The following is a 22,245-nucleotide window of genomic DNA, read 5'->3' on the forward strand; positions in this document are numbered from 1 at the left end:
GCGCCATAGTATATAATTCTAGCAATATATGGCTCTCTAAAACTGTGTTTGAATTCCCTTTTAGAATTGAAATTGAGATGTCGTGCCAAATGAAACCTCAAATGCATGATCCTCGCTTAGTTAGTATTTAAGTCCTTAAAATTCGAGGCGTGCCATTTAGTTTAATTTCCAGGGCCCTCGCAAAGTTGCAACGCGTAGTTGCTTTAAGTGCGACATTTTAATAAAGTTATTTTCCTAAATTCGGGTGCACATTTATGTGACCCAAATCCAAATCTCAACAATGTTAAAATATGTCAAAAATCACGGGTGCATTTATGTGACGTGGTTCGAGACGTGTTTTAATAACGTTGCAATTTTCTTTAAAAAATAAATAAAAGCAGTTAAAAAGTTAAAATTGCACATAGGTTAAAACCTGTATTAAAATCATATAATTAAGCCAATTATAACAGTTGAGCGACCGTGCTAGAACCACGGAACTCGGGAAGGCCTAACACCTTCTCCCGGGTTAACAGAATTCCTTACTCGGATTTCTGGTTCGCGGACTGTTAAACAGAGTCAAACTTTTTCCTCGATTCGGGATTAAACCGGTGACTTGGGACACCATAAATCTCCCAAGTGACGACTCTGAATTTTATTTAAAAAAAATAATAAATTCAGTTTCGATTGTCCTTTAATTGGAAAAACTCCCTTATATTTATACCCTTTACGGGATGTAGATGAAAAAATGAGGTGTGACAAGTACCCAAAAGTCATATAAAAGCATAATAAAAATAACAAGACAGTAAGGTGATCAATGATGAAAGAAAACAACGGTTAGTCATAAAAATCTACTACCAACAGAAAACGAGACTATGTGTCAATACTATTGTTATGAACACTCTAGATTACATACTCCACTACCCTAATCATTGACCTTCATACCTTCATATCAAGGGTCATGTCCTCGGTCAGCTGAAGCTATAGATATAGTTTCTTCTATAGATATAATGTATATTTGTTCCAACTGCATATTTTTTCTTTTTCGAGCCAAATTTATAAAAAGTTTGGTTGGAATTTCATCACTTTATCCAAATAAAAACGTTTAGCTAAAATAATTGAGTACCATTTGCGTATTTCCTATTTTTTTAAAGATATAATGACTACTTATTTTAACTGTGTTTTTTTATTTTCAAGCCAAATCATTAAAAAAACATTGGCTACAGCCCCATTATTTTTTTATCAAAAAAAGTATAGTCAAAATAATGAACTTGCAATTGTATACTCTTTTTCTTTTTTCTTTTGATGCAATGGTTATTTATTTCAACTGTATATTTATACTTTTTGGGGTAAATCTATAAAGAATAAATATTTTCTTAGAGATCCATATTTTATATCTAAATAAAAAATTATAGCCATAACAATGAAGTTCAAACAATGTACTTTTTATATTTTTTTAGGTGCCTTGACTATTTGTTTTAGTTGTATATTTCTTCTTCTTTTTTCTAGGTCAAAATAGAAAAGAATAACTAAAACTTTATTATTTTTAGAAAACAAAAAATAGCCTAAACAATATAGTTCTAGCCAAATTTATTATAAATATTATACCAATAAAATTATCTAAAAAAGACACTTAAAAAGATTTTTAAAAAAATTAATTTTCAAAAAATGGCGGCATGGACAGAAAAATCTACATGGCACGAGAGTGTCCCTTTCTTGGGATGAGGTCGTCCAGGGGATAACAACTATACGAGAGTAATTGAAACCACAAATAGTACAAGAGTATAACAAATAATTCATACCAAATTTAGGGGGTTTCTATCGATTCTCACGAATTCAATAGGTAATTAGCTTATATTTTCGATTCCTCCCTCGATTAAATCTAAATTTTTCAAATAAGCTAACGTGAAGTGCGGTGAAACATGCAAAAATTTATTGGTAGGAATGATCTAAGAGAAACTTCTCGCGAATATTTTTCAATCATGATTTCAATGGTAACTCAAAAGGCTCTCTCTATTACTTAAAATAATCACCAAAATAAACAAAGGAATACGTTGCAATAATATTCAATAAGATATTCTTCTTTTGATTAAACACTATAAAAAATAAAATCACAACTAATATTAAAGCCCCTATAATAAATTCAAGCAATTAAATAATAGTCAAATCCATAAACAACAACCACTTCACTAAATCATGTCAAACCCTAAGACAAACTACTCTATAAACATGAAGAAAGTCACCATAATTAAAGTTAAAGAATAAGAGAAAAATAATCTAACATTACAATCCAAACTCGCGTATTAAATTGGTAGAAGGAAAATAAATTCTTGTGTCTTGAAGCCTCCAACATTCTCCAAAAGCTTCCTAGGTCAAAGGTCCCCTCAAATTCATATATTTGGTGTATTTATACCACGAGGAACACGTACGGACGAAACTACCATTTTCAAGCCGAAGCAGGAAACTACTCTAAGGAAATGCACAGACGCGGCGCGCCGTGCCAGTGGGGATTTTCAAAGAGGTATTTCTGTCATTCTGCAGGAATTTTAGTGCCTCGCACCCCGCGGCGTGGTATTGCATTTTTCTCAGAGTAAAGTTTTCTTCTCACTTTTTGATATCTAGACTTGGGCCTCGACCCCCAAACGCGATTCTGATTTAATTCTCTGCGCTTTTACTCAAACTTCAAAGCTTCATATTGTTCCATTTAGCTCCAAATTATCTTTTTAACTCAGAATCATTTCCTACAAGGCATAAAATATATAATAAGTACAAACCACTATGATTTAAGCTCAATCACAAGTAAAGTGCAATAATTAGAGTGCAAAATACAGCTAAAATACGAGTTTTATAACGATTTGACCGGTCATTTTGAGTTTTAGCACGTCGTTCGGCGGGTTGAGGCTATGAGTAGCTTTATTTTGTGTATCATGACTTGTACACATAGTCGGAATTAAATTTTGAGAAGTTCGGAATTGATTCGAAAGGAAAATTCTTATTTCGGAAGCTTCAAATTGGAAGAGTTTACCAAGTTTTGACTTTTGAGTAAACAACTTCGGAATTGGGATTTGAAGGTTCCAGTAGGTTGTATGATGATTTTGGACTTGGGCGCATGTTCGGGTTGAGTATCGGGTGGTCCAGGAGCATTTCAGCGCTTATTGTGGAAAGTTGGCATTTTGAAGGTTTTTAGAATTTCCTAAGTTTGGTTTGAAGAGGACTTTGGTATTATCAATGTCCGTCGAGGATCCATGGAATAGTCTAGTATCGTGATTTATGACTTGTGCGTAAAGTTTGGCATCATTCCGGGATATTTTGATATGATTCAGATGCATTCGTCGAAGTTTGAATGGTTGAAAATTTTAAAAAGGATCTTGATCGTCGATTCATCATTTGGATGTTGTTGGGTGTGATTTGAGGCCTCGAGCAGGTTCGTATTATAGTTTGGGACTACTTGGTGTGATTGGACGGGGTCCCGGGGGACCTCGATATGATTCGGAGTAGTTTCAGACCATTTTTCTTTGTTTTGCAACTGCTGGTGTCTGGTTTTATTCTTCGCCAACATGAAGGTTCTCACGAACAAGGATTTTTGGGCTGCTGGGATTTGGTCATCGCGAACGCGACAGTCACGACCCAAGTTTGCCCTCCGTGATCTGTCTTGACGGCACCTAGTCTCTACGACTAGGTAAGCCTAACAATTGCAGAAAAAGAAACAAAATACGGAAAACTAATAAAAACTGAAGATAAGTAAATATAGAAATGTTTAAGATGTCGCTCGGCATATACTAGTACAAGATCTCACAAACTGAACAACTTCCCAAAATCCGGAATCACATGAAATCACAAGATGTAGAATAACTACAAGGTGTTCTAACTCCAAAGTGTCTAAACAAAAGAAAAAGTACAAAAGGGCTATAACTAAAAGAGAGAATGGAAGGGGCTCCTCGGTCTGCGGATGCGGTAGATATACCTCGAAGTCTCTAGAGAATCGCCTTGCCTCAAGGGTAGTAGGACTGAGTTGAAGTACCTGGATCTGCACATGAAAATATGCGCAGAAAGGGCATGAGTACACCACATCGGTACTCAATAGGTGTCAAGCCTAACCTCGGTCGAGTAGTGACGAGGAAGGTCAGGGCCCTACTGATTATAGCTGAAAAACGAGGTAAAACAGTATGGAATACGACAATATGATTAAATGCTAACAGTATGAAGTAACACGGGATAATAAGAATAACAACGACTATAATAGAGACAAAATAATCACAGAAGGAATACAGCTCAACACAGAGACAACAACCGAGGATCTCTCAGTATCCCGTAGATCTCTTAGTATCCTCAATATATGTGCTGGGGATCTCTCAGTATCCCGAGGATCTCTTAGTATCCTCAATATGTGTGCTAGGGATCTCTCGATATCCCAAGGATCTCTTAGTATCCTCAATATATGTGCTGGGGATCTCTTGGTATCCCAAAGATCTCTTAGTATCCTCAATATGTATGCTAGGGATCTCTCGTTATCCCGATGATCTCTTAGTATCCTCAATATATGTGCTTGGGATCTCTCGGTATCCCGAGGATCTCTTAGTATCCTCAATATACGTGCTAGGGATCTCTCGGTATCTCGAGGATCTCTTAGTATCCTCAATACACGTGCTGGGGATCTCTCGGTATCCCGAGGATCTCTTATTATCCTCAATACACGTGCTGAGGATCTCTCGGTATCCCGCACTACAGTCCAAATAGATATATGTGCATGAGATCTCCCATAATACAAATCCGTAGTCCCAAAGTAAACAGGCAGGGGGATCTCCCGAGATGCCGTCCCGTAGTCCCAAAGTAAACACACAACAACAACACGGAGAATACTCAAACACGGAGAATACTCAATTCAATTCAAATTTCATACCAAGGTAAAATCGGTATTTCTAACCTAGCATGCTGCACATAATCCAAATAAGGCATTTTGAGCAAGTAAAGCAATTAAGTCAATTAGACATGCTTCCCTAAGCTAACAACAAGTTTAAATTGCAAGTAGTATAAACAGGAAAGGAAACACAATTATAGTTACTTAATGAAAACAAGATTTTCAACAATTAGCACAAGTACGCACTCGTCACCTCACATACAAGGCATTTCAAATATCAACAATACCAAATCCTAAGGGGAGTTCCCCCACACAAGGTTAGGCAAGCCACTTACCTCGAACCGACTCAAAAATCAACCTAAACCACGTTCTTTCCACGAGTACTCGACTCCAAATGGCCTAAATCTATTCAAATCAATTGCATAATGTAAATATAACTTCAAGTAACTAATTCCACTAATTAATTCTAAGCAAATACACGAAATTAGGAAAAATGACCAAAACGCCCCCTGGCCCACATCTCGGAGTCGGATAAAATTTACAAATTCAGAATCCTCATACTCTCATGAGTTCATTTATAACAAAATTATTCCAATCCGACATCAAATTCTAGATCAAAACCCCAAAATTTGACCTAAGAACTTTTCCCAAATTTTCTCCAAACTTTCATCCAAAAATCGAATTCAAAGGATGAATTTAAGCATAGATTCATGGAAAGTAATCAAAACCGAGTAAGAATTACTTACCCAAAATACCCAGGTGAAAATCTCTCTCAAAATCGCCAATCCCGAGCTCCCAAATTAATTTTTCCAAGTTTTGAGACTAAACCCTCGTTTTTGCCCTTTTCTAACCAGTGAAATCGCATCTGCGAAGACCAAGTCGCACCTGCGACTTTTCATTAAACCCAAATTTCTGCTTCTGCGACTGCCTTTCCGCACCTGCGGTCTCGCAGGTGCGTTCCACTTCTCGCACATGTGGCTTCTAGAGCCTGGACCAAATTTCGCTTCTGCGGTCACCTACCCGCTTCTACAGTCCCACACACGCAGGTGCAGTTATGATAGGTTCAACAATCAGATTTTTGCCTAAGTCCAAAATCTATTTCCGTTAAGCACCCGAAATTCACCCGAGGCCCCCGGGACCTCAACCAACCCTACCAACCAATCCTAAAACATCATTCAAACTTGTTTCAACCTTCGGAACGCTCAAAACAACATCAAAACACCAATTAAACATCAAATTTAAGCCTAAGAACTCCAAACTCTCAAATTACGCTTTAGATTAAAAAGTCTACCAAACCTCGTCCGAATGACCTGAACTTTTGCACACACGTCACATTCAACACTACGGAGCTACTCCAACTTCCAAAATTCCATTCTGACCCTTAGATCAAAATCTCACTATCGAACCGGAAACTTCAAAAATTCAACTTTCGGCATTACAAGCCTAAATAAGCTACGGACCTCCAAAACATAATCCGAACATGCCTCTAAGCCCGAAATCACCCAATGGAGCTAACAAAACCAACATAATTCTATTCCGAGACCGTCTTCGCACCGCTCTGACTACGGTCCAAATTCTAAAGCTTAAACTCTTATTTAGGGACTAAGTGTCCCAAAACTCTCGGAGACTCCAAATAAATCCTCCCGACAACTCGCAATAGTAGAAACAAACACAAAAAAAATAGTTAATAGGGGATCAGGGTATTAATTCTTAAAATAAATGGTCGGGTCGTTACAGCGACACAGGAGCCGCAAACTCAGAGAAAGAGGCTAAGGTATCCTACGCGAACACGACTTGGAGGTCGCGAACGCGAAGAAAGAGGGGGAGCTGGGGCCTGGAGTCATTAAGCCTTCGCAAATGCGATGCTTACACCGCGAATGCGAAGCAGTAGTATCTGAAGGCTTCGCGATCATGGCCCAGTGGTTGCGAATGTGTAGAGGAAATTTTGGAGGCAGTGATTTTGGCCTTTGCGATCAAGATGGTTCTTCCACGATCGCGAAAAGGAAAGACCTAGGCAGACTTGATTTTTATATGAGATTTGACCCATTTTCTTTCATATCACTTGGTTGGAGCGATTTTTGGAGCTCTTCAAGAGGATATTTTCATCATCTACGGCAAGGTAAGTAATTCCCACATAATGTTAGTTAATTACATGTATTCTACAAGGAATTTAACATGGAAATTGATAGGAATTATGATATTTTGAAAGAAACCTATAATTTGATTTTTTTTTGGATTTTGACCACGAAATTTGACATGAAATTGAGAATAAATTATATGTTTGAGTTCGTGATGTTATGGATAATGTTTATCTTCAAAAATATTTGGAATTCTGGCATGTGGGCCTGAGGGTTGACTTTCCGAGCAGAGATGGAGATTTTTACAAATTGTTAAATTATAAGCATTGAAATATATTTTGATTGATTTGCATGTTATTTGACTAGTTTCAGGTCGATGGGCATCTGTATGAGGTGTTAGAGAGGTATTGAAGCCGGTCATGGAACTCCGGAGCGAAGTAAGTCTCTTGTCTAACCTTGTAAAGGGAAAAGTACCCGTAGGTGTTACATTTATTACATGGTACATGTTGTGGGAGCTACGCACATACGAGGTGATGAGTGTCCGTGCATATGTTAGAATTCCTGATTATGTCCGGATAGACTAGGATTCACGCCATGCTCTAATTATACTATTCGAGTTATTCTTGCATTTTTAATTACTTCATTTCACATTATGACCTGAGACTAGACTCGCACAGAGTAATGGACTCGCTGTTTTAGATATTCGACGAGCTACTTGATTAGCCGCGGAAAAATTTATGTTTCCCTTATGAATTTCTCCCGTGTTATGCGTATTCATCGAAAAGTTTCCTTAAATTTCATAACTCACACGTATGTTCATAAGTGGGATCGAGGACCCGTTAAAATTTCTTATTCTAATAGGATCGGGTTGTTCGCCTCAACAAGATTATGTATCACACTCTTACGGGATCGAGTCGTTTGCCTCGTTTCTATAATACACTCTTATGAGATCGGGCCGCTCGCCTCGGCAGGATGTTGTAACACACTCTTATGGGATTGGGCCGTTCGCCTCGGCAGGATATTGTAACACACTTTTATGGGATCGGGCCGTTCACACTGGTGAACCTGCAGAAAACTCTTATGGGATCGGGTTGTTCGCCTCGGCAGTATCATGTATCACACTCTTATGGGATCGGGCCGTTCACCTTGACAATATCATGTATCATACTCTTATGTGATCGGGTCATTCGCCACGGCAGGATATTATAACACACTCTTATAGGATCGGGTCATCCGCCTCGACAATATTATATATCATATTCTTACGGGATCAGGCCGTTCGCCTCGATAATTTTATAAAACACTCCTATGGGATCGGGCCGTTCACCTCGGCAGAATCGTGCGAAATACTTGATAAGGAGTTCGCGTACTCATGAATTTCCTGACTCGAGATGTGACCATTGATTTGGTATTGACCGTTACGTAATCCATTTGAGGAAGTATCCGATGATTGATGTCTTTGTGTTTATTGTTTCGATGTAAACCATATTATTTGCCTATATCTGTACTCATTGTTTACTTACCATATTTTATACTTGTCTACTTTATTATATTTGATTTACTGGACCACCAGTAAATGACAATGTCGACCCCACGTCACTACCTCTTCGGGGTTAAGCTTGATACTTACTGAGTACGCGTTGATTTATGTACTCATGCTGCACTAAATTTGTGGGATCTGATAGGTTCATTTGGTGTTTATTTGGGCGCGTAGGCACAACTACTGAGGAGACTTTATGGTGAGCTGCATTTCCATGCTACGATTCACAGCAGACATAATCTCCATTCGTAATTATCTACTTTATCCTGTCTATCTTGTATTCCAGACAGATATTGTATTGTGATTGTACTTTCTGTGGATGCTCATGCACTTGTGACACCGGTTTTGGGGGGTTCCTAGTGGATGTTCACTATTGTAGTTCACGTTATTATTATTATTATTATTATTATTGCACATTATGATTTATTTATATTCGAAATTTGGTAAAGAGAAGCACATGTTTCTATGAGTGCCAGATTTTACTCTATTATTTAACGGGATTCATGATTTCAAAATTTAATGAAATGAATAATTAAATTGGTAATTCACCGATGGCTTGCCTCACGGCGACGTTGGGCGTTATCACGCCCTATAGTAAATTTTGGGTCGTGACAGATTTCTAGCAACCATCACTTAATATGACTTATTTTTATTACATGAAAAATTACGACATGATTTATACACCAACACAATAATTATGTTCAGTCCCAAATAAATCGGGGTGCCACACGAATCCTCAATATCTATATTTATCTATATTGTGAGGTGTTGCACTTGTTGTCAATTTTGTTGTGACCCACTTCTTTTATCTAGTATTATACTAAACTAAACAATTTAATCTTAGAAAAATTACTACATTTTAAAGAAAGAACACATATCACTTATTTATAATTAAATAATAAAAACTATTATTCATTAGCTAGATGTAAATATGTAGTTTCGATGAGCGTTCTGCCGTTTATGTTGTCAATTCATTTTTTTTTTTTGCTAAAAGCATCTATGTAATAGTATTTCAATTTCTTTTTGTACGATAATATTTTTCTTTACCTCAATTCTTTTACCTATAGAAACCAAACAAATGAAAATTTCAAAAAAAAAAGTGAAAACAAATTCAAGTAAAAATGATATTTGAAAATTGTGTTTGGACATAAATATAAAATTTGATTGTCTTTGAAGTTTTGTGAGTGATATGAGTGAAAATTTTGAAAACCTTTTTGTAGTTTTTCAAATTTTCAAAAAAAATTCAAAATGCATCTTCAAGTGAAAATTGAAAATTTTATGACCAAACACTGATTTCGAAAAAAAATGATTTTTTTTTAAAAAAAATGAAAATATTCTTATGTCCAAACAGGCTCTTAGCCTAAATGATGATCTTAAATCGGGTCCCACTTTTTTTTCTTCTTCCAGTTGTTGTAGATAAAGTTTTAAATTTTAATTGTCATGAATAAAATAACATATACTATGGGTTTGATTTTGCGAATCAAATTAGTAATACTAACAATTTATATTTTAAACTTGATGTTTGTTTCTTTAAAGTTATTAATTAATATACAAGTGGTTACTATTTATTTAATCTTTTTACTCCAGAAATAAAACTTGATTAATTAGTTAAATAAGCAAGTTCAGTAATTCTGAAAAGAAAAGTATCATGAAATTAAAAAATTAAAAAGAGGAGATCGATAATTTAGAGGGTGTAAGAGACATTTAAATGCTTAAATGTATGATTAGATAGAAGGAGGAAATGTCTATAATTTAAATTTGAAAAGGTGAAATACATAAACGATCCTTTTAAGTTGTCCCCAACGATCACTCGACCATCTTAACTGAGTTCATTTTCAGTTAGACACTTTAAGTGATTATAAAGTGTGTCTGGTAAACACCGACCTAGTCAATCCATCTCGCGTGTGATTTACTTATTGTTGACATGTCAAATGAAACAATCAAATAATGACACATGTAATTTGAAACAAAAAATTATAACATATAATTAGAAAACCAGGAAAAAACTAAAAATCAATTTCCCTTTTTTATAAAATGTTGATTGTCTTTCATGGAAAAGAATAATTTATCCTCTTCCCCACCCCCATTTTAATTTTTGATTTTTCTCCATTTCTTCTCTCAATATTTTTCTTCTGCATGTTCCCAACAAGAGCTATGCTTTATCTTTAACATAAAGCCTAGAAATTTACAGTAGGCTTCTGTCATAATTCTTACATGTTTTTCTCCAACAAGTAAAATAAATTTTTGACACTGAACATTTAAGATGCTAAAGATATGTTAGACAGTGAACATTTACATGTTTTCATGGTGCAAATCACTTGCAGGTGGCGGCGGTGAAAATTGTTGAGACGACGTGACGGCAACGGCCGGAGGACTGACTGAATGGAAAGAATAGAAAACAAAAAGAGAAACCCAATATATCTTTAATACCTATTTTGTTTCTTTTGAACCCACGTCATCTGAGTTCTTCACCAATTAAGCAATATATTCTCTAATTTCGGTATAAATTGGAGCTTTAATAAATGGGCGGCATGATGAACTCGGACAAAATCACTTGCTTTTTCACTGATTATTGCTAGTCAACCTTGGGCTTTGCTAAGGAAGGTTTGTTGGTTGTATTGAAATTTTTGGGGAGAAGGTGGAAACAATTTCGAAGAAAAAAGGCCGGGCCGACAAAAGAGAAGGTGAGTTTGGTGTCTGCTTTAGAAAAGAGAGTGACACAGTGAGGGTGAAGAAAAATTAAATGTGATGTGGGCCCCACTTAAAAATAATTTAAATTGAAAATTTAAAACAAAACTGTAATAGAAGTCCTCACGCACTCGATTTTAATTGAGACACAACTGAATTGCCATGTCAGCGCGAGATATTTACAAGACACATTTTATAATCACTTAAAGTGTCTAACTGAAAATAAGCTCAGCTAAGGTGGCCGTCTGATTATTGGGGACAACTTAAAGGGGCCGTTTGTGTATTTCGCCACTTGAAAATGCATTCAGATGAAGTTGAAAAAAATAATTTCACCCTATTTGATTGAACTCAAAATTTATAATATTAAGGGTGTGTTTGGTATGAAGTAAAATATTTTTCATGGAAAATATTTTCATGAAAAATGAGTGGTTTTATCACTTATTTTCCCTTGTCTGGTTGCTGAGTGAAAAACTTTTTCTGGAAAATATTTTCTATTGTTTGGTTCTTCCCCAAGTCCCCATGTTTCCTTTCTCCCCTCCCCCCTCCCTTTCCAAATACCCAAAATTTTCAGGATTTTATTTTGTTCAGCAATTTAATTATTCTTCTAAAAATTCACACAACCCAAAAAGAACTAATGTGCTGCTTTACTTTTTTTACCCAAAACAACGTTGAAACTTATGCTCCATAACTATAAAGAAAATGCTCTTTTTTCGGTTGAACAAGAAAGTACTCTTTCTACAACATGAAAATAAAGTAATCATTTTATTGAAATAAAAGAAAATTCTTTTTCTACATCATGAAAAGAAAATACTCATTTTGTTGAAATGAAAGAAAATACTTTTTCTACATCATGAAAAGAAAAAGCTATTTTGTTGAGATGAAAGAAAATATTTTTCTACATCATGAAAAGAAAATACTCATTTGTTGAAATTAAGAAAAAATAATCTATCTATAACATAAAAAGAAAGTGCTATTAATAATATTTTTATTTAGAGTGGGGGCAGGGGCGTGGTAGGTTAGGATGGAATAGGGTGGGGTAGGGGTGTGAAAGTGGGTTGGTGGGATGGGGAATAGGGTGGGAAAAGTTGAAAAAAGTTTTGGAAAATGTTTTTACTTCTCTTAATAGGGAAAATATTTTCTTCCAATTGGAGAAAAATGAGTTGATGAGGAAAATATTTAAGCCAACCAAACATGGAAATTTTTTCCTTCGTACCAAATACACCCTAATTTTACTAATAAATTAGTGGTAGTGAAATAAGAATTTAAAGTAATGGTATAAAATTTAGTTTGGTATAAATAAATCACATAAAAGTTGAAAATTTGGATTCTTGGAATTAATAATTTTTTTTGTAATAACAATATAAAGTGGGATGGTACAAAATATTTCAAGATGTCCCAAAATAGTAAGAGATTAGGGTGTCAATTTTTCGGTTTGGCCGGTTATTTTGTAAAAAAATTACCATACTAATTTTTCGGTTATACTATTATATACAATCAAAATTAGAATTTTCAAAACTGTCCTAATCATATCGGCTTCTCTTCGGTATCGATATGGTTCAGTTATTTTTGATATTTTTATAAAAGTCACTAGTAGAAGTAGAACACAATAATATACGAATATTTATAGGACTTAACAAAACTCTCTAGACATTTTTACATTTTAAAGGGTGATGAATTATGAAAATATGAAAGATGACTAGAGTATAGATCCATCAATTATTCTACAACAACGTAAAAGAAAATAAGCAAATTAATATAAAAAATATATAAATTACACGAGTGGAAAGATATTAACCAAGCTGGGACTGAGACTCAAGAATAAAATTTATAGAAAATTAAATATTCAAAAGGATAAATCTAAATCATATGAAAGAAAACATATTTAATACATTGTAGTTTGCTACCCATAATCGCTACAATACCTTGTGTCTTGCTAGTGAATATGTTGAAAATAATTTAGTTTTAATAGGAGTAACATAATAGGTTTGGGAACTAGGATTTTGAGTTTAATTACTTGTTGGCTTGTAACCGTTTTCATAATTCCAAGACTCAAGGAAAAATTTAATGCTTTATTATTTTTAAACTTAATATATAAATATTTTTTCACATATAAATTTATTCGGTACGGTTCATTATTTTTTCGGTTTATTTTCATAAAATAAAAAATCTATCTTAATTATTGGTACGGTGATAAATTTATATAAAAACCTACGATTTTATTTTAAAAAAGCTAAAAATTGGTTCAGTACGATACAATTCGATCGGTTTAGTCAATTTTTAAATATCCGTTGACACCCCATAAGAGATTCATCTCAATCACACTATTCTAAAAGTATTTGGAGAGTGATTCCTTTTATTTTTATTAAACTATATAACGACATTTTCATTTTCAAAGGATAGAGAATAACCAACTATATTTTCAGATCTTTTGTTTGAATTTTGAATTTGAAAATTCGACGTAATCTTTGCTCTCGTTTATATTTTTACTCACAACTAATCCTTTTTTACCTTTTATTTAGATTTATTTATTGTTGCAAATATTATAAAAGGATGGTTTTAAAATTAATCATAAATAATAATGATATATTTTTGTCTTCCAACATAAATCATAAGGATATATAATTGTTAACAAAATCAATTCTTGATGCAGTAGTGCAACTAACTCAAGAACCAAAATGTAGCAAGATTATTTTTCAGTTACCTTCATAATCTCATTTTTATAGTCTGATTCTCTAATAGTTTCCTACTATGTTGTCTGTAAAGGTGTATTTCTTCTGGAAGGTACAAACTATTGAGAGTTTATGAGTTGGAGATTTTATCCTTTTGAGTTATTGAATTCTAACTTAATAATTTGTATATCTTAAAAAATTTATTAAGATCTTCTCGATTTGTCCATATTATCCTTGGGCCATGCATCTTCTCTATACCGTTCCAATTTAATCAAATGTTTCCAAAGGAACATTTATTAAGAAAAATATAAAGTTTGAACTAAAACTATGAGATTCTGCCGAATCCGTTTCGTACACTCTAGCCTACCACTGCAAATAAACCCATGAATAAGGATTTCGACATGATCAAGTAATGGAATTTTAATATGTTAGGATTTCGCAATGTTGCATCGAATAGTTAGAATTCACGGTATGCTTGAAAAGATTTTATTTTGATAAATTTTCTTAGTTGTACTTGTACATGTACGTAGTTGAGTAAATATACATGGAGAGGTTATAATAAATTTAATTTTGGGGTCACTTTTTATTAGGGATAGTAATTGGGCGGTGTGGGTTTAAGGCTACGCGGGGCGGGGGACGGGTGCGGAGTGGGTTGAAATAATTATTTTAAAAATTGATGCGGGGCGGTGCAGGTTGCGGATTTAAGCCAAACTTTATGCAGTTAAAATTGACAAAAATCAACTGCCTGCTATATTCTGTTCTTTGATGATTATATATCTTAGGATCCTTGTCATGACCCAATCTCTCTCTGTTGGGTGTCGTGATGACACCTAGTCTTAGGGATTAAGTAAGCCTAACATTAACTGAAATAACAATAATATTTAACTAACATCTGACAATTTCGAAATAGAAATCTCTATACAAATTTACAATCCCAAAACTGGCAGTACAAGTCATAAGCTCTACTGGGTTTGCTAAAAAGCCTAGAAATACAATTGTTTTCGAAATAGAGGTAAACAGTGCGAATACAAAATTAGACAGTGACTTTGATGCCTGCGAATGCAGCAACAGGTTTACCTTGAGTCTCTACAACAAAATCCGTACAGCTAGCTAACGATCAACTGACTCTGAAATGCTTGGATCTACACAAAAATTGTGCTTAAGCATAGTATGAGCATACCACAACGGTACCCAGTAAGTATCAAGACTAATCTTGGTAGAGTAGTAACGAGGGACAGTCAAGATACCCACTGGACTAGATAACCTAGACAAGTATAAGTGTAGAACTAACAGAATGCGATATCTCTACATAAATACGCATAATGACAACGACAATATGGTACTTGCAATAAGAAATAGAAAACAACAATTAGCAGCGGAACTCAACGAGTAATAACACAGTAGAGTAAACTGAACACAGTCTAAATCTGATGAGAGCAATTAAAGGAATGACACGTGGCAACTAGATGAGAATAACCACTTTCACACAAGGTTTTATCCAATAATCTCCACGAGGTACCAAACCCCAAAATATTCACAAGTCACGGGTCCCAATTAGTAAACCCTAAATAATTTGCATCTTGTGCCCTCATTACAACAGGTAACTGCACGTCGACTCATGTGCCAATAGATCCATTCTCACATAGAAGGCAAGTAGACAAGGATGTGTATGAATGATCAATAACAGCAAGATTCATTTTCTTAAATCGTTAAGGGTGATTAACTACGTGTAAACTTGTGTCAGTGTTCTATCACAGTTCAGACCAACTAGTAAGAGTAAAAACAATAAAAGGCATATAAGACACGATCATCATGAAATGTACACGGTATAACTCACACCGGATAGGCACGCCACTACACAAATATCAACAACAGTGCCCCGGGCCATCACAAGTCATCACAATTCAATCCCCGACATAGCTGATAGTTTATACGAGTCCACCAAACTATAGAATACCAGGTCCTCTATGAGTTTCCACTGAGAATACTAATAAAACAGTAAGTAAATAAGACAGAGAGTTTTACGTGGAAAAATCCCTGCTCAAGGGGATAAAAAATCACAATCTACGCTGGTAGGATTTTAACTTCACTATGAGCAACTTTTAGATTACAACCTATGCAATCTAGGAATTAAACTCTTAATCCCTCACTAACTCGTAATACACCTATTACAAGCCACTTTGCAATACACCTATTACAAAGACTTCAACTCATGACTAACTCTAGTTACAACACAAACACAAAGGGTTTATGATTTTATAAAGGGGTTCCTAAGCAACGCTTCTAGCTAAGAAATTTAGGAATTACAATGAAGAACAATTACAAAGTTACAACTCAACTAGGACAACAAAATACTGGATTTAGAAATTGGTCCGTAGTAGCGTTTAACTTTGTTCTTGAGGCTCTTGAGAATTAAATTCGCTGTATCTGAAGGCTTGAATGCTTGAAGTGAATTCTCAAGTGTTCAAGTGATGTTTTGTTGTAATACTCTTGTTAATACACCTTTGATGACATCACTTGAATGATGTAAGCACTTGGTTGGTCAAATGACAAGTAACTGTAGAACCGTGCTGCACTGTTTCTAAGGCAGTCACTTTCCAGCTGTACACAGTTGACCTTCGTACTGCTGTCAGGGACACACAATGGATCAGGTCCCTGAGTTGGTTCTCTGTATTCTGCATTTACAGTAGTTCACATTAGCTGGAGTCTTAGCTGGAGTCCGTTGATTTGCAATGTATACCAAGTGTGTCAGGTTCCCTATCTGGTTCTTCATAATAAGTTTGTTAGATCATCAAAACATAAGTCTAAGTCATTGAAAATCCATCAATTTTTCCCTTTTTGATGATGACAAACTTAGACATTGATAACATAATTTTAGAGCAGAAATAACCATATGAAGCAATAGGAACTTCACAAGTTCCCTTGACTTTATGCTTCCCCTTTAATCAAATCCCTATTTCAATTATTTCAATTATACTTCCCCCTTTTGGCATTATTAAAAATACACAAGCAGGCAATCAGCATAAAGAAGTCTAGCCTACCTAACTCATGCCACATATGTGCACACAAATGATAGAAAAGAGAAATAGAGAACACAAGCATTTAGATAGCAAAAGAGGATAGTTTTTATATAAAAAACATATGCCTTTGCTTATAAAGCAAAGGAAAAGATTGGACTGTTGACATCGGGAGCAGTACAAATACATCCCATCCATATCAAAACAAAAAGAAACAAACATAAATACCAAGTCATTAAAATAAAAATAGAAAATCCAGAAACTGGTCACTGAAAGGGTTGCTTAAGGGGCATTAGGAGTAGAGGGATTGGAAGCTGCAACAAGGGTTTGGAGAACTAGGAGGCCGTTGAGCAGTTATGCTTTCAGGGTCTCCATTTGTGCCCTAAGATTATCATTTTCTTTTGTCAAACGAACTACCTCCTCATTTGACTCTGGGGTCCCTTGGGCCTACTGATCTACAGGATACCGTTCCTTGCCTTCAACCTTCGAATCTCCTCAGTTGCACTATTTTGAGCATTGATGAGATGAGAGATTGTCGATATACTGCCTAACCCCCCATTCTTCTCGATGCACCCCCATTCTTCCAAAGTTGTTTGAGAGAAGGGCTGCTTCTTGGTCCCTACTTTACCTTGTCCTAGTGGCACTTTGAAGAACTTAAACACATGCATAAGAAGAAACCTATAAGGAAGGCCATGATTGCCATCCTTGAAAGCTGCTACCTTCTGCATATGTTCAATCATGATGGCATGCAAGCTGACAAGTGTATATCCATCCAGTTGCTCCATTAGATACAAGTCAAACCTAGAAGTCATGGACCCCCTCTCAGCACGGGGTAAAAGAACCTTGTTCACCAGCTCGAAGATCAACTGATAAACGGGGAGCAAGGCCTTCTTGTGAACCTGGTCCCCCTTCTGGTTTGCATTATCCTTCATAACAACATTTCAGAAGTTTGACCCACACGCATCTTTCACTGTAGACACACTAACCATAGGGACTTTCATAATATCCCCAAGCATACTCACATCAAACACGATATCCACCCCATTAACCAAGGTACAAATTTGGTCGGTATCAATAGGAAAGAGGCCGACATAGAAGCTTTGAACCTCATTCTCATACACCTTGGGTGCATCAATTTGGAATAGATGCCCCCACCGTTGAAACTCAACCATTACAATGACTTGTCTCATACCAGCCATATCAGAAATTGCCGGGTCAAAAGTGCGACCAAACAAGACTTTTTGGTGCCTCAATCGTTCTAAAGCAGAACTAGTTTCACTTTTCACCCTTTTCGCAAAAACAGGTTCCTTTGCAGGTTCCAACTTTCTCTTGCCAGAAATTTTAACACTTTATTTTTCCTTTCCACTAGACTTGATCGAAACATCCTCATGAGAACCTGATGATTCACTCACAAGATCCTTTAGTTTTCCACTCTTCACAACAACTTTCAATTTTGAACTGGGGGTTGTAACATTCTCAACTAAAGTAGATTGCTTCTTCTTATGGTACCTCTTCACTAAGGAACTAGGTTCCTCTATTGTTTTCTCCTCAACTTCCACCACGGGGACATCCTTATCACACACTACTTCTTTGTTTTTCACCAGTCTCTTCCTTTTCTTCTTACTGCTATTTTTGCTCTTTTAAAGGGCAGAGTCATAAGCTACCCTTACTTTCAACCTAGTAGTAGGTCATTTAATAGAAGACTCAGTGGTTTCAGCGGTTAGGACAGGGATGGTGACAGAGGATTCATCAGGGACGGAGGACTCAAGGGTTTTCTCTGGGTTAGTGTCGACTGAAGAAGGGATTTTGGAGAGATTGTCAGTGATTGAAGAGATAGAGTTGAGAATATTTGGAGAGGGTCTAATGAGGGAGTATGATTAGTGAGGAGAAGAGAGGGTTTTAAAAAAGAGAAGATAATTATGAGGAGAGAGATATGAACCGGTTCTGAAATGGCGGTAGTGCTTGGGAAGACGCAACGTTTCAGAGGGAGATGGAAAGGATTTGAAACGAAAAGACGTGACATCAGAGTCTGAAAGGGTGGATGACATGACAGTTGATATTTGTACCTTTTCAAAATGTGTATTAAAGAATGCACAAGACTACTAAGCTTTGGTACAAGAACCAGGTTCTTGACCTGTCTTTGAAAATTTCAATCCTCTTTCATTACCCATGTAATGCATCTACAACTTCTATAATCATCATGCGTGTTTACCTGCAATGGTATTGAAATGAGTTAGACTTGGCCAGAAAACACTTTACTTAATTTTACTTGAAGGTGATTTTCATAGCCAACTGATGGGAATCAGGTTCTCAATTAGGCTTCAATAGCCCCAGCTTCACCCTATTTCTTTCAAAATGTTCCCTACTCAATGCTTTGGTGAAGATATCTGCAATTTGGTCTTCTGTACTACAGAACTTCATACAGATAAGCCCTTTCTCCACATTGTCCCTCAGAAAATGATGCCTCACATCAATATGCTTGGTTTTTTTGTGTTGAACTGGATTCTAGGCCATGTTGAGTGCACTTGCGTTATCATATAGAAGAGGCACACAATTAGTAAATACCCCAAAATCCTCCAATTGTTGTTTGATCCATAGAAGCTGAGCACAACAAGAGGCTGCAGCTATATATTCTGCTTTAGCTGTTGAAAGAGTCACTGAGTTTTGCTTCCTTGTGCCCTAAGAGATGAGACATGATCCTAGAAAGTGATCCATTCCAGAAGTACTTTTTCCGTCCACAAGATAACCTACATAGTCAGTATCAGCATAACCTATAAGTTTAAAACTGTCACTGAGAGGTAATACAGGACTAGGTCCTGTGTTCCCTTAAGATATCTCAAAATTCTTTTGGCAGCCTTCATATGAGATTCCTTGGGATTTGACTGAAACCTTGCATATAGCCCCACACTGAAGACAATATTAGGTCTGCTGGCAGTGAGATAGAGAAGATACCCAATAATACCTCTATGCATAGTTTGATTCACAAGAGATCCAGTCTCATCCATGTCCAATCGAGTAGCCGTTGCAATGGGAGTGTCTATCACTTTTGATGCTTCCATATCAAACCTCTTCAAGAGCTCCTTGATGTATTTCTGCTGACAAATAAATGTACCCTTTGTGGACTACTTCACTTGAAGACTCAAGAAGAAATTCATCTCCCCCATCATGCTCATTTCAAACTCACTTCCCATGAGTTTTGCAAATTCTTCACACAATGAAACATTTGTTGCCCTAATAATGATATCATCAACGTATACCTGAACAATGAGCAGGTTCCTTCCCCGTTTCTTCAGGAACAAGGTGTTGTCAATTTTCCCTCTTGTAAAATCGTTTTCTAAGAGGAACTTTGACAGCCTTTCCTACTAAGCTCGAGGAGCCTGCTTCAACTCATACAATGCTTTATCCAGTTTAAACACATATTCAGGGTGTTCATGACATTCAAACCCTGGAGGTTGCGTTACATAGACTTCTTCCTTAAGAAGTCCATTTAGAAATGCACTTTTGACATCCATTTGGAATAGAATGAATTCCATATGAGATGCAAAAGCGATTAGGATTCTAATAGCTTCCATGCGAGCAACCGTAGCAAACGTATCATCATAATCAATTCCTTCCTCCTGATTGTAACCTTGAACCACTAGCCTAGCCTTGTTCCTTGTAGTGTTTCTATGTTCATTAAGCTTATTCCTAAATACCCACCTGGTTCCTATAATGGTTCGATCTGAGGGTCTTGGTACCAGGTGCCATACATTGTTCCTTTCGAACTGATGTAACTCAGCATGGTTGTAATCTAGTCTGCATCCTTTAAGGCTTCCTTGATATTTTTGGGTTCTATTTGGGAAAGAAAGGCTAAGAAGGCAAGTGAATTCTGGCTTTTGATCTGGTTTGCACTCCAGAATCTATAGGGGTAATTGTGTTGTCAAGAGGATAAGAGCTTTTATGTTTCCAGTTGGGTATATGAGGCTCATTTGTGGAGGAGCTGGGTATATCTAACTGGTTCCCTTGTGTTCTTCTCTCAGGTACTTGTGGAGTACCTTGCATTGCATCAACCACTCTTTCTTCAGCTTCAGTGGTTGTAATTGAGGTACATGGTTCCCTTGAGAAAGAGGCAACATTGTCTCTAATTGGCTACTTCACTTGGCCCATCATGTCTGCCTTTCTATTTGTCATGTCGATGACTTCACTGGAACTAGTAAGAGCTCCCCATCTTGATCATCCTAGTTTCTTTTCTCACAGGAGGGATAGGACTCGTCAAAGATTACATGAACACTTTTCTCAACACATTGAGTCCACTTGTTATATATCTTGTAAGCTTTGCTTTGAGAAGAATATCCCAAAAAGATTCCTTTATCACTCTTGGCATCAAATTTACCAAGCTGATCTTTTCCATTGTTGAGAACATAGCATTTGCACCCAAATGTTCTTAGGTGAATCAACTTGGGTTTCCTTTTGTTCAACAACTCATAGGGGCTTTTGTTTAGGAGAGATCTGATCATGCACCTGTTCACCAAGTAGCAAGCAGTGTTGACTGCTTCAGCCCAGAAGTTCTTTGTAATCCCATTGTCGATCAGCATTGTTCTTGCCATTTTCTCAAGAGTTCTATTCTTCCTTTCCACAACTTCATTTTGCTGGGGAGTTCTTGGGGCTGAGAAGTTGTGGGTAATGCCATTTTCATTACAGAACTCATCAAATTTGGCATTGTTAAATTCTGTTCCATGATCTGATCTAATACATGTAACTCTAGACTCCATTTTCACCTGGATTTTCTTCACAAAGGCCACAAATACCTCAATGTTTTCATCTTTTATTCTAAAAAATAGAGTCCATGTGAATCTGGAGTAGTCATCCACTATCACAAAGATGTATCTTTTTCCTCCCCTGCTTTGCACTCTCATAGGGCCACACAAATCCATGTGAAGAAGATCGGGTGGCTTAGAGGTGTTGACATCCTTTTTAGACTTAAATAAGGACTTCACATGCTTCCCTTTAGCACATGCATCACAGACTTTCTATACTTTGAACTTTGACATGAGCAGACCACGGACCAGGTCCTTCTAAATTAGTTTATTCAGAAGAGAGAAGCTTGTGTGCACAAGTCTTCTGTGCAGAGTTCAGCATCATCATCAACAACTTTCAGACAACTCAGATCACCACTTTGTATAGACTCAAAATCAGCAATATAGATGTTCTTGTATCTCTTGGCCACAAGTACCACTTTACCAGTTACCAGATTAGTAACTGTACATATCTTGTACAAGAACTCCACCTTGTTTCCTTTATCACAGATCTGAGAAACACTCAAGAGACTGTACTTAAGACCATTGACATAGTACACATTCTCAATAGAGTGACTGGGTGATTTTCCGACTTTTTCAACTCCGAGAATGTACCCCTTTTTCCCATTGCCAAAGGATACACT

At 36.3% G+C, this 22,245-nt stretch overlaps 1 pseudogene; it reads right to left on the reverse strand.

The window, feature by feature from the left end:
- Window positions 1-14,005: 14,005 nt before the first annotated feature.
- LOC142166610 (U6 spliceosomal RNA) lies at window positions 14,006-14,100 on the reverse strand (annotated as a pseudogene).
- Between the last annotated feature and the right edge of the window lie 8,145 nt (window positions 14,101-22,245).

Source organism: Nicotiana tabacum, chromosome 11, assembly GCF_000715075.1.
Source record: "Nicotiana tabacum cultivar K326 chromosome 11, ASM71507v2, whole genome shotgun sequence".
NCBI classification, from domain to species: Eukaryota; Viridiplantae; Streptophyta; class Magnoliopsida; order Solanales; family Solanaceae; genus Nicotiana; species Nicotiana tabacum.